Consider the following 10517-nt stretch of genomic DNA (forward strand, 5'->3'; position numbering starts at 1 on the left):
CTCACTTCCCATCACTCAAACCCTGATGCACTCTCTTCGTTTGGAGATAAAACTCAGGTTACTCTCCTGCTGAAGAACTGAATTCCTTATCACAGCCCTGGGAGCCTGGGCCCTGCTCATCTCTGCCCCTATTACACTCCCCCTCACTCTCCTTCTCCAGCTACTCTGGCCTCCTTGTTTCTCAAACACACCAAGCCTGCCTCAGGGCCTTTGCACCTGCCACCCCTTCTGCTTTCCATTCATTACATGTTCAGTTCCTTATCATCCTACAAGACTAGGTTCCTTGTCACCTCCTCAGAGAGACCTTTCCTGATCACATAAGAAGCTCCCCCCACCACATTATTCCCTATCCTTGCATGAAAATAGTTCCATCCTAACCATTACAAGTTAATTATGTACTTCTTTTCCTATCTACTGTCTCCTCACGTACAGTAAGCCCATGAGGTTGGTTTTGCTCACCATAGTGTCCCCAAGGCCTAGCACATGCCGGGTGTGAAGCAGACCCTCGGTAAATAATCGTGATATGAATAACTGCGTGACTTCTCATTGTGTACAGTCAGAACCCCTCAGGCTGGCACTCAAGTTCCTGTATCCTCTGACTAGCCCCACAAGTCAACCAGCTAAATGATGAGGACACATCCTCTTCCTTCATCGTTCTCATCTGATGTTTGTGAGAGCAGCCTGGAAGAGCACTAGCAGGTGGGGTGGAGCCAGGAGTTTGGAGCCCCTGTCCATGGCTGCACTGCCCCGCCCGCACCCGCAGGTGAGCTCCCTGACAGCAGGGCTGTGCACGGTGTGTGAGAGCACGCTGCAAGACACTCTGCAAACTGCTGTTGTTTCTATCGTCTATGCCCTCGAGAGCTGCAGAGTCATCAAACACTCGCTGGTTCACGAGAAGGATGTCAAGCTGCGTTTGGTACCTTCCATCAACCTCTGATCAGCACCCCTCAGGACTCAGGCTAGGTTAGAGGCCAAGGAAATACATCCAAATGACAGGATCGAAGATTCTCAACATTATATGGACATTAGAATCACCCAGAGAGCCTGCTAAATGCCCTGATCCCTCCCTATTCCATCCCACGATGATTGATCACATAGGTGTGGGCTGGGGCAGGGCGAGTGCCACGAGATTCTGATGTCAGTGATGCCAAACTCTGGCTGTGCACTGGGACTGCCTGAGGGGTCTCTGAAAACGCTGATGCCAGCCCCTCTGCCCTGAGAGATCCTGATTCGAGGGCTGGGGGCCTGACACTGGAGTTTTCACCACTCCCCAGGTGACTCTACAGCACGGCCAGGGTTAAGAACCACTGCCCAGATGCTTCCTTTCTAGACTGTTCTGACTGACCCAAGTCAGAGGACCTGGTTCTTCTTGCGGGAGGTGGACGTTCAGGGTCAAGGCCACCCAACTGTGCTCACCAGCACTGTTGGTGGACACTGACTGAGCACTTACCATGGGCTGTGCTGGACACATCCCTGCCCTTGAGACCTTCACTCCCACGCGGGCCAGGAGAGAGCGAGGAGGAAGGCAAGGCCAGAAGGCCAGGCACAGATGTGCCTGTCCCTCTCCTGCTTAACAGCCCTCCATGACTCCCTTTAGGACTGAGTTCTAAGGCTCGCCTGGTAGGATCTGGCCCCTAACTATCTTCCCAGCCTCCTCTCCTGCTGTTCCCCCACGTCCACCCTGGCCCCCGTCACCTTAAACTACATCTAGCTGCCCACAAGTGCCACGCCCCTTTCCACCTCCATGCAAGGACAATACTGTCCCCCAGCAGCGCATCACCGCCCTTGCCTGCTGGCGCCTCGCCCCAGTCCATCAGATGCGCTCCATCGGGGTTCCCAGGGCGTGTCCGTGCTCCCTCCAGTGCATGTGTGCAAAGCCCTGGGGTCGCTGTCCACCTCCCGGAGAGCAAGGCCATGTGCCCCCAGCACCTAACGCAGGCCCCTGCATCTGGGGGAGCAGAGGGTGAGCAAGGTCCAGTGTGTTCAGGTCACTTTGGCCAGGTTCCAAAGACTTCTGAGAAGGGGGAGTCTCGGGGAGGACAGTCAGAGGGGAGACCACTAAGGACAGCCCAAGTACTAGAAGGTGGCCACAAGAACAGAAATCCAGGGGGCTGGCCCCGTGGCCGAGTGGTTAAGTTTGCGCGCTCCGCTGCAGGCGGCCCAGTGTTTCGTTGGTTCGAATCCTGGGCGCAGACATGGCACTGCTCATCAAACCACGCTGAGGCAGCGTCCCACATGCCACAACTAGAAGGACCCACAACGAAGAATATACAACTGTGTACTGGGGGGCTTTGGGGAGAAAAAGGAAAAAAGAAAGAAAGAAAGAAAAGAAATCCAGGAACTGACAGGCTAGAAATTATCAAGAGATGCCTTATCACTTGGTTAAAATCCAGCCTCTACCATGTGCCAGCTTGGGCCTTTAACTTCCCTGAGCCTCAGTTTCCTCATCAGTACAATGGAGATAATTATGGTTCTAACTCAGGGCTGCTGAAAGCAGGAAAACAAGCCACTGAACAGACAGCCTTTAACGAAGCAGCGCCCAGCACAAGAATCACTCAGCAACTGCTGGCAATGGTTGCTGTTATGATTACTCACGGAATATGTCCTGAAAAGGCCTTCAGAGGTCATCTAAATGAATTTCTGGGGCTGGCCCAGTGGTGCAGTGGTTAAGTGTGCATGTTCCGCTTCGCCAGCCAGGAGTTTGCGGGTTCAGATCCTGGGTGCGGACACGGCGCCTCTTGGCAAGCCATGCTGTGGCAGGCGTCCCACATATAAAGTAGAGGAAGATAGGCACGGATATTAGCTCAGGGCCAGTCTTCCTCAGCAAAAAGAGGAAGATTGGCAGCAGATGTTAGCTCAGGCTAATCTTCCTCAAAAAAAAAAATTAAAATAAATAAATAAATGAGCTCCTGCATTTTACCGTCAGGGAACCGACATAGAAAAGGTCTACTCTGGTGCTCCTGTCCAGCCCGCACACCCAGAGCAGGACCAAGTGGGCGGCTCTCCTTCCAGACCCTGAGGAGGGCTGCTGAGGGGCTGCTGGGAGTCTGCTAGACTCGCTGGCAGGGTTCCACCTGGACTTTCTAATGACTTGGAGCCCGACGGTGTCCCAGCATCTCGGCTCTGTTTCAGGCAAAATCATTGAGCATATTTTAGGATCAGAAAAAACCCACAATGCCTTTGGTTGAGCACGTTCCCTCTTCTTGTTGAAGCCCAGGGGTATTTTCTAGGAAATTGAGTCCATCTGTTTCTGATTCATTTGTACTTAAGTCATCACCAAGCTGTTTTGTAAGAGCCCTTTGATGTGAAAGCCGCCTTATTCTATAAGCCTCCCTAAGCCTTTATTTAGTCAACAGTAGGTAAATGGGTCTCTCCAAAGAGGCCAGACGCAGCTTCTCCATCTCCCTCAACACGAGGGCGCGTGAAGGGGAAGTGTGGCCTGAGACCCCTCCTCCAGGCTTGTCAGGGCAAAGCCACTGCTCCTTGACTCTCGCCCAGCCTGCAGCCAGGCCTCCCCGACACCCGCTGTCTCTCCTTGCCAGGTGCTGTCACGAGTGTCCTCCTCGTCCACCCCTCACAGCCTGTCCACGTGGATTTACAGTTTCCTGTGTGTTGCTTGAGTTTCTTGAACTTGATTTCAAGTTCCTTGAGGATGGGAGGCCAGGTCTCCTAATTCACTGCGCCCCCACCACCCCAGCCCCATGCCTTGTACACAGTTACAGGGACCATTACTTCCAAGCCAAAGATCTAACAAGGGTAAGGGTCAAAGGGGCGGAATATTTGAAATTGGGGCTGCTGTAAATATAAGGAGCAGCTCAAAGAACCGTTGATTGAACCAAATGTGAAGGGGAGCATCTGTCACCCCCCCGCCACCCAGCCCGAGGCACCAGTGAAGCCTCGCACCAGCCGAAGACCCCTGATCCAAGAGGGCCGATGAAACTCTTCACTAAATTCAGGGAGCTGAGTCATAAGGTGTTCCTGAGGGAAGCTAGGGTGTTTCAGGGCATGTCCCTAACTTCGGGGTGATTTCAGGGCTCCACACCCGCAGTCCAGAGGTGTCTCTGTTGCAGCGAGAATCCTGGAGGGGCCCCACTGCGCTGGCCACATTCCATGTTCACTAAAGACGTATTTAAGGGTCTCTCAAAGGCAGGGGACGGTTCTGAAGTGAGCATCATAATCACCTCCAAGGGCTGGTTGAGCACAGAGCACTGGGTCCCACCCTAGAGCTCCCGACTCAGGAGGTCTAGTGCAGGGCCCAACAACGTGCATTTCTAGCAAGTTCCCAGTGATGCTGACGCTGTTGGTTCTGGGACTACACTATGAGAACCACTGGGCTAGCCGTTCATTTAGTCCTGGGTGAGAATTTCCAGGGTATGGGGTAGCCACCTACTGCCAATGAATTTGTTTGGCTTCCCTTTCTCTCCGAATACCATGGCTTAGTACTCACAACGGAAGACAGTGGTAGTGGTTACGATGCACCACTGGAGGCAGGCACCGGGCGTGGGGCCCCCCAGAGACCACCTCACTCCACCCGCACAATGACCCTGTGAGGCAGACGCCATCTCCTCTTTATACATGAACCTCAGCGGTGCGGGGAGGTGAAGTGAACCTCCTCAAGGTCACACGCTGCTGAGTGCCGGAGGTGGCACACAGCGAGTGGCCGACATTCTCCCCGAATGAGTGCATCCAGGAAACAGATGGTAAGAGGCAGATTTGAACCCAAGTCTGACTCCAAAGCTCAGACTCATTCTACCACATTAGCAGGGAGAATTAAGGAGGGAGTGCGAGCTCTGGGAGGCAGAGGGCTAGAGCTTCTCTCTTTCCCTCCTTGATTTTATGAAGAGTGATATGACTAAAGCTTTTCTGAATCTAACGTACTGTCACGATGTTCAGGGTCCGACCCAGGGGAGCAGCAACGAAACGACATGGGGAGGAGGTTCCAGAGGGCTCACGAGAGAGCAGCGGGACCACCTGCCAGAGGAAGTGAACACAACACCCAGGTCATGGCCAGATCAGCTGTGGGGGATATCGTGGCCTCGTGAGGGACAAGCCACCTAGAAACAATTCAGGTAGTCGGTGTGGAGGAAGTTCAGTTGTTTTGGTTGAAAAAAATGCTTTACAAAAATAACAATTCTTAGCAATCTGGGGGGAGGGAAGGAAGCTGTTGTATTTTTCATCTTTCTCAGTTCTGTTTGAATTTTTTACACTGCATGTTTCACCCATTATCCCTATAAATAGAGTGCAGTAATTTGTTTGTTTTTTCATTATTCATTTTTAAAATTTAATTATCCTATTGAGATCACCTGGGCTTATAACACTGAATTTCAGATGTAAATTATTATATATCAGTTTCTGTATAGAGAGCATACTAATTTGTGCTTATGTTGAAAAATTTAGAAACCATCAATAAGCAAAATTAAAAATTAAAAACCTGTAATTCCAGGGCTCAGAAACAACCACTGATAACATTTTCCTGTGTATCCACTTTCTCCACTCAGTATTTCCATGTAAACATTTTTCACAAGAGTAGGCTCACTTTGATCTTACTGTTTTGTAACCTGATTTCTTTTTTTAAAGATTTTATTTTTTCCTTTTTCTCCCAAAGCCCCCCAGTACATAGTTGTATATTTTTAGTTGTGGGTCCTTCTAGTTGTGGCATGTGGGACGCCACCTCAGCATGGCCTGATGAGTGGAGCCATGTCCATGCCCAGGATCCGAACTGGCGAAACCCTGGGTCGCCAAAGCGGAGCCCGAGAACTTAACCACTTGGCCACGGGGCAGGCCCCATAACTTGATTTTTTGGTCTACACATCAAGACCACAATCCTTTTCACAATGCTGTGTTCTTCAAAATCAGTTTCAATGGCTGCATGCTATTCCATTATATACATACACCATAACACACATAACTAATCTCCTATTGCCTGGCACTAGATTGTCCTAAGCTTCCTTTTGCTTTAACAGGGTGAGAAATGACATATTCATGGAGATGTTTCATTGGGGTTTGACTACGTAATACTTCTTGATTTATGGAAGTTCAATTAAAACCTAATTGGAATTTTATGGAATGTGGATTATACCTTAATAAAAACCAAACAAAACCCTTTCTAGTTGAGAGTTAGAGGACCAAGATTCCAGTTATTGCCATGTTACCTCACGCAAGCGTACCTGTGGTGTGTGCTTTTTCTCAGACACTTGTGTAACAACACCCAATGCTCAGGGTGTCCTGAGCTTCAGACGAGACGATGGATGTGAAAGAATGCATGCTGGAAACTACAGTGCTGTTCTTTATTCACAATCACCAAGGCAGGAAACAACCCCTTCCACTGGTCACCGGTAAATGGATTAAAAGCATCCTAAAACTGGGATGTATCTGTACTATAGAATAGGAGCCAGGCACAAAGAGGAAAGAAGTACTGACATGCGAATGACACAGATGAATCTGAAAAACATTACGCTAAGCGGAAGAAGCTGGGCACGAAACACTGAATGACTCCATTTACACAGCATTCTGGAAGAGGCAGACCTCTGCTGTGGGAGTCAGGGCCGTGGTTGCCAGGACTTGGGGGAGGGGAGGGAACTGACTGCAGAGACTCACGAGGGGACTTTTCAGGGAGATGGAAATGTTCTACATCTTGACTGTGGGGATGGTTACACAGCTGGATACATTCATAAAACTCACTGAATTTTGCACTTAAAAAGGGTGAATTATACTGTATGTAAATTATGCCCTAATAAACTTGACTCTCCTCAAAAAAAAACTATAGTGCTGTCTAAACATAAGGTATCATCCATCTGATATTATCTGTAGCACTTTTCATAGAAATTCTGAAATACCTTTGTGAAATATGACAAATGTCAAAAAATGTAATCCAGAAAAGAACAAATATTCTTTTTTTTTTAGATTTTATTTTTTTTTCCCTTTTTCTCCCCAAAGCTCCCCAGTACATAGTTGTATATTCTTCGTTGTGGGTCCTTCTAGCTATGGCATGTGGGATGCTGCCTCAGCATGGTTTGATGAGCAGTGCCATGTCCGCGCCTAGGATTCGAACCCATGAAACACTGGGCCGCCTGCAGCAGAGCGCGCGAACTTAACCACTCAGCCACAGGGCCAGCCCCTGATCAAATATTCTTTAGGAAAATATTTGTTGTTGGATTATTTGCCTTTCGGAAAGGCCATTTCTACACTCTAGCAAATGCTCATGTGTGAGGCAGCCGGTCCCCCTGGGGAGCAGCTGACCACTTGGACTATTTGGGGATTTTCCTTGTCATCACTACCTTCTTCTTGTTTTTTTTTAACATCACCAGAATAAAAAGAAACAACAGCATCAGAACGGAGCAGCGAACCTCTCCCTGACCCCAACCAGGACAGTCCTTCCTCCTCCAGGGAAAGAATATAGGCATTTCTAGTTATCTTCTCTCGGCCTGGCCATTGCCATCGGAATGAACAGTATGCTCCAAAAGTAAATAAGATACAAAATAAGAATACCTGCAGCTGAAGACTAGGTTAACAGTAGCATTCTAAGCAGAAGAGGAAAAGAGTGAATCGATGCAAAGATGAAGTGCTGAGAGTAACAAGGAACTCGCTCGAACCCCCAGCGCTGCGGCAGCACCCCCACCAACTGGTCGACAGACACCGACCAATGCTCCTTATTCACAGGCTACATCTGTGACAATTCCAATACAGCCAAGGGGCTGGACTAGTTCCTGGAGTTCATAACGAGATTTGAACCACCGCAAATGGGAGTGTGGATGCGATTTCCTCTTGCAGAGCACAGGGTGGCTGAAAAGACAAACTGTCAGGTACCTGTGTGCACAGCTCAGGGTGCTCCTCCCCCCGGGCCCAGCGGAGCCTTGCCCGTAGGAGGCGCTCCAAGAGTGTTTGTGGAATCAGGGAGCAGGGCGTTCAGCTGCTCTTGGAAGATGGCCTCTGGAAGACCAGTGCCCAGCCTGGCTGCCTTACGCTAAAGACTTCTCTCTGATCTATGTTAAAACTGACCAACCATCAGACCAGCTTGCCCAGACTCCTTCTCCTAAAGCCAGGCAGGCGTGTGAGCAGTCCTGCCGTGGAGCCTACAGGCAGCCTCATTTCACCTCCACCAACAGCAGCACCTGTTCCCCGGCAGGGGTGGGGAGGAGGGGAGCTGACTTGTGCCAAGTGTTGGGGTTACTCAGCTGAAAGGCAGGGCTCTTATCCAGAAGCCCACAGGCTAGTGGGGAAGCGAATCCTGGAAACAAGTAATTATGATAGTTTGATAATGAGCTCCCCATTAGTTGAGCAGGCACTGTGCTACGTGATAAACCCAAGAATCCTGTGAGGTGAGAGCTATACCCATTCTAAAAACGGGGAGACTAAGGTTCTGAGAGGTTAGGAGCTTGCCTGCAGTCACACAGTTGGTAAGCAGAGGAGCCAGGACTGGAACCCGGGGTCTGACTGCAGAGCCCACACTCCTGGCCCCTGCAGCAGAGGAATGAAGGGGACCCAAGGGGCGTTTACTATGGCCTGGGGCTGTCGGGGGAGGCCCTCAGAAGTGCCCTGGATGCTGCAGCCTGAAGTGTGGGGAAGCACTGTGGGCCGAGAGGCAGAAGAAATAGATGCGCTCGTGGCTTGGCGCTCTAGTATAGGATGCCTGCCGGGGCAGTGGAGATGGAGCGGTGGAAGATGTGGCAGGGCCAGACTGTGGGGCTTGGTGTGCTAAGGAGTCTGGACTTTACCCTGGGTACCGTGCAGAGCCATGAGCACTTGGGTCTGTTGGCTGACAGACCTGCCCACAGAATGCTCACCCATGAGACAGGACGGACTGCAGAAGCTATGAGGTTGGAGACTGCGGTGGGGCCATCAGGAAGCCCTTCTTGTGAGCCAGCTGGGGCCGGAGGGAGGGCCCAAACTGGGCAGGGCAAGGAGCTCCGTGGTCAGAATCTGTCCAGCGGCCAGCTGGGTGCAGCTCCTATGCAGCACCCTGGCTGGGACCGTCACTGGAGGGTCTGCTGTCTGAATGCCCTTCAGGTCTCTCAGGACCCCATTTCTGAACCAAGCAGGACTCCATGCCTCACAGGGCAGCACTGAACACTGGCCAGTGGCCAAGGTTTCCATCTCCAGGCCTCAGTTTCCCCATCTTTAACATAAGTGGGTGGAACTAGATTGTATTTTAGGTGCCTTCCTGTCCTGATGTTTTGTGAATTCTTTTTACAGTAGATTCTCATGGTCTCAGGCACATGAAGCCCTCAGAAACCTCGTGGACACATTTGGACACTCTGTCCAATGGCACTGATATGCTCTTCTTTGGGAAGTGTGGACAGTAATCTTGCATAAATTGGAACAATCTCTGCAGAAGTCAGTTTGGTACCGTGATGGTTAATTCTGTGTATTAACTTGGCTGGGCCACTGTATCCAGATATTTAGTCAAATATTATTCTGGATGTTTCTGTGGAAGTGTTTTTGGGACGAGATAAACATTAAAATTGGTGGACTTTTGAACCGGAGTAAAGCAGATTCCTCTCCATAATGTGAGTGGGTCACATCCAATCAGTTGAAGGTCTTAATAGAACAAAGACTGGTTCCCCTGACACAACTATGTGAGCCAAGCCTTTAAGATCAATCTCTCTCTTTCTCTCTCTACATACACACACATACGTCCTGTTGGTTCCGCTCTCTGGAGAACCCTGACTAATACCGACACTATTTATCAAAATTGCAAATGCTGGTTATCACCCATCCACATATCAGAATGTGCTGCCACCACAAAAAAAGGGATGGAGGCTCTTTATGCACTGATATGGGAAGATCTCCAATATGTAAGAATAGCGTGTATGGTGTATAATCACCTGTGTAAACAACTAAGAAGAGTAAAAATTAAAATTCCCTTTGCTTACGTGTGGGGGAAAAAGCCCTCTAGAAGGAGACCAAGAAACTGATAGCTGGGGTTTCCTGCTGGGCAAGGGCAGTAGGGGAAGTGAGTAAATGGGAGACAGGGTAGAGGGACGTTTTTGCTTTATTCCTTTTTACGTACTTTGATTAGTGCACATATTCTTTGAGCCAGCAATTCCACATCCACATATCTACCTTATCAATATACCTCCACGCATGCAGTGACCACATACGAAACATTCAGCTGCAGCACTGTTTATAAGAGAAAAAGAATGGAAACACCCTAAACACCTATCAGCAGGAAACCAGTTACATGAATCACCCCTTCGAAGAAACATGGTGTATCTGTTACGAAGAATGAGGTTGCTCTCCCTGGTCTGATATGGAATGATTCCCAAGTTAAATGAAAAAAGCAAGGTGCGGGACACTGTGTATACAAGGGGCAGGATGCTGTGTGTACAAGGGACAGGACGCTGTGTGTACAAGGGGTGGGATGCTGTGTGTACACGGTATGGGATGCTGTGTGTATAAGGTACAGGGTGCTGTGTGTACACGGTATGGGATGCTGTGTGTATAAGGTACAGGGTGCTGTGTGCACATGGTGTGGGACGCTGGGTGTACAAGGGGTGGGATGCTGTGTGTAAAAGGTA

Source organism: Equus asinus, chromosome 15 (genome assembly GCF_041296235.1).
Source record: "Equus asinus isolate D_3611 breed Donkey chromosome 15, EquAss-T2T_v2, whole genome shotgun sequence".
Classification (NCBI taxonomy): domain Eukaryota; kingdom Metazoa; phylum Chordata; class Mammalia; order Perissodactyla; family Equidae; genus Equus; species Equus asinus.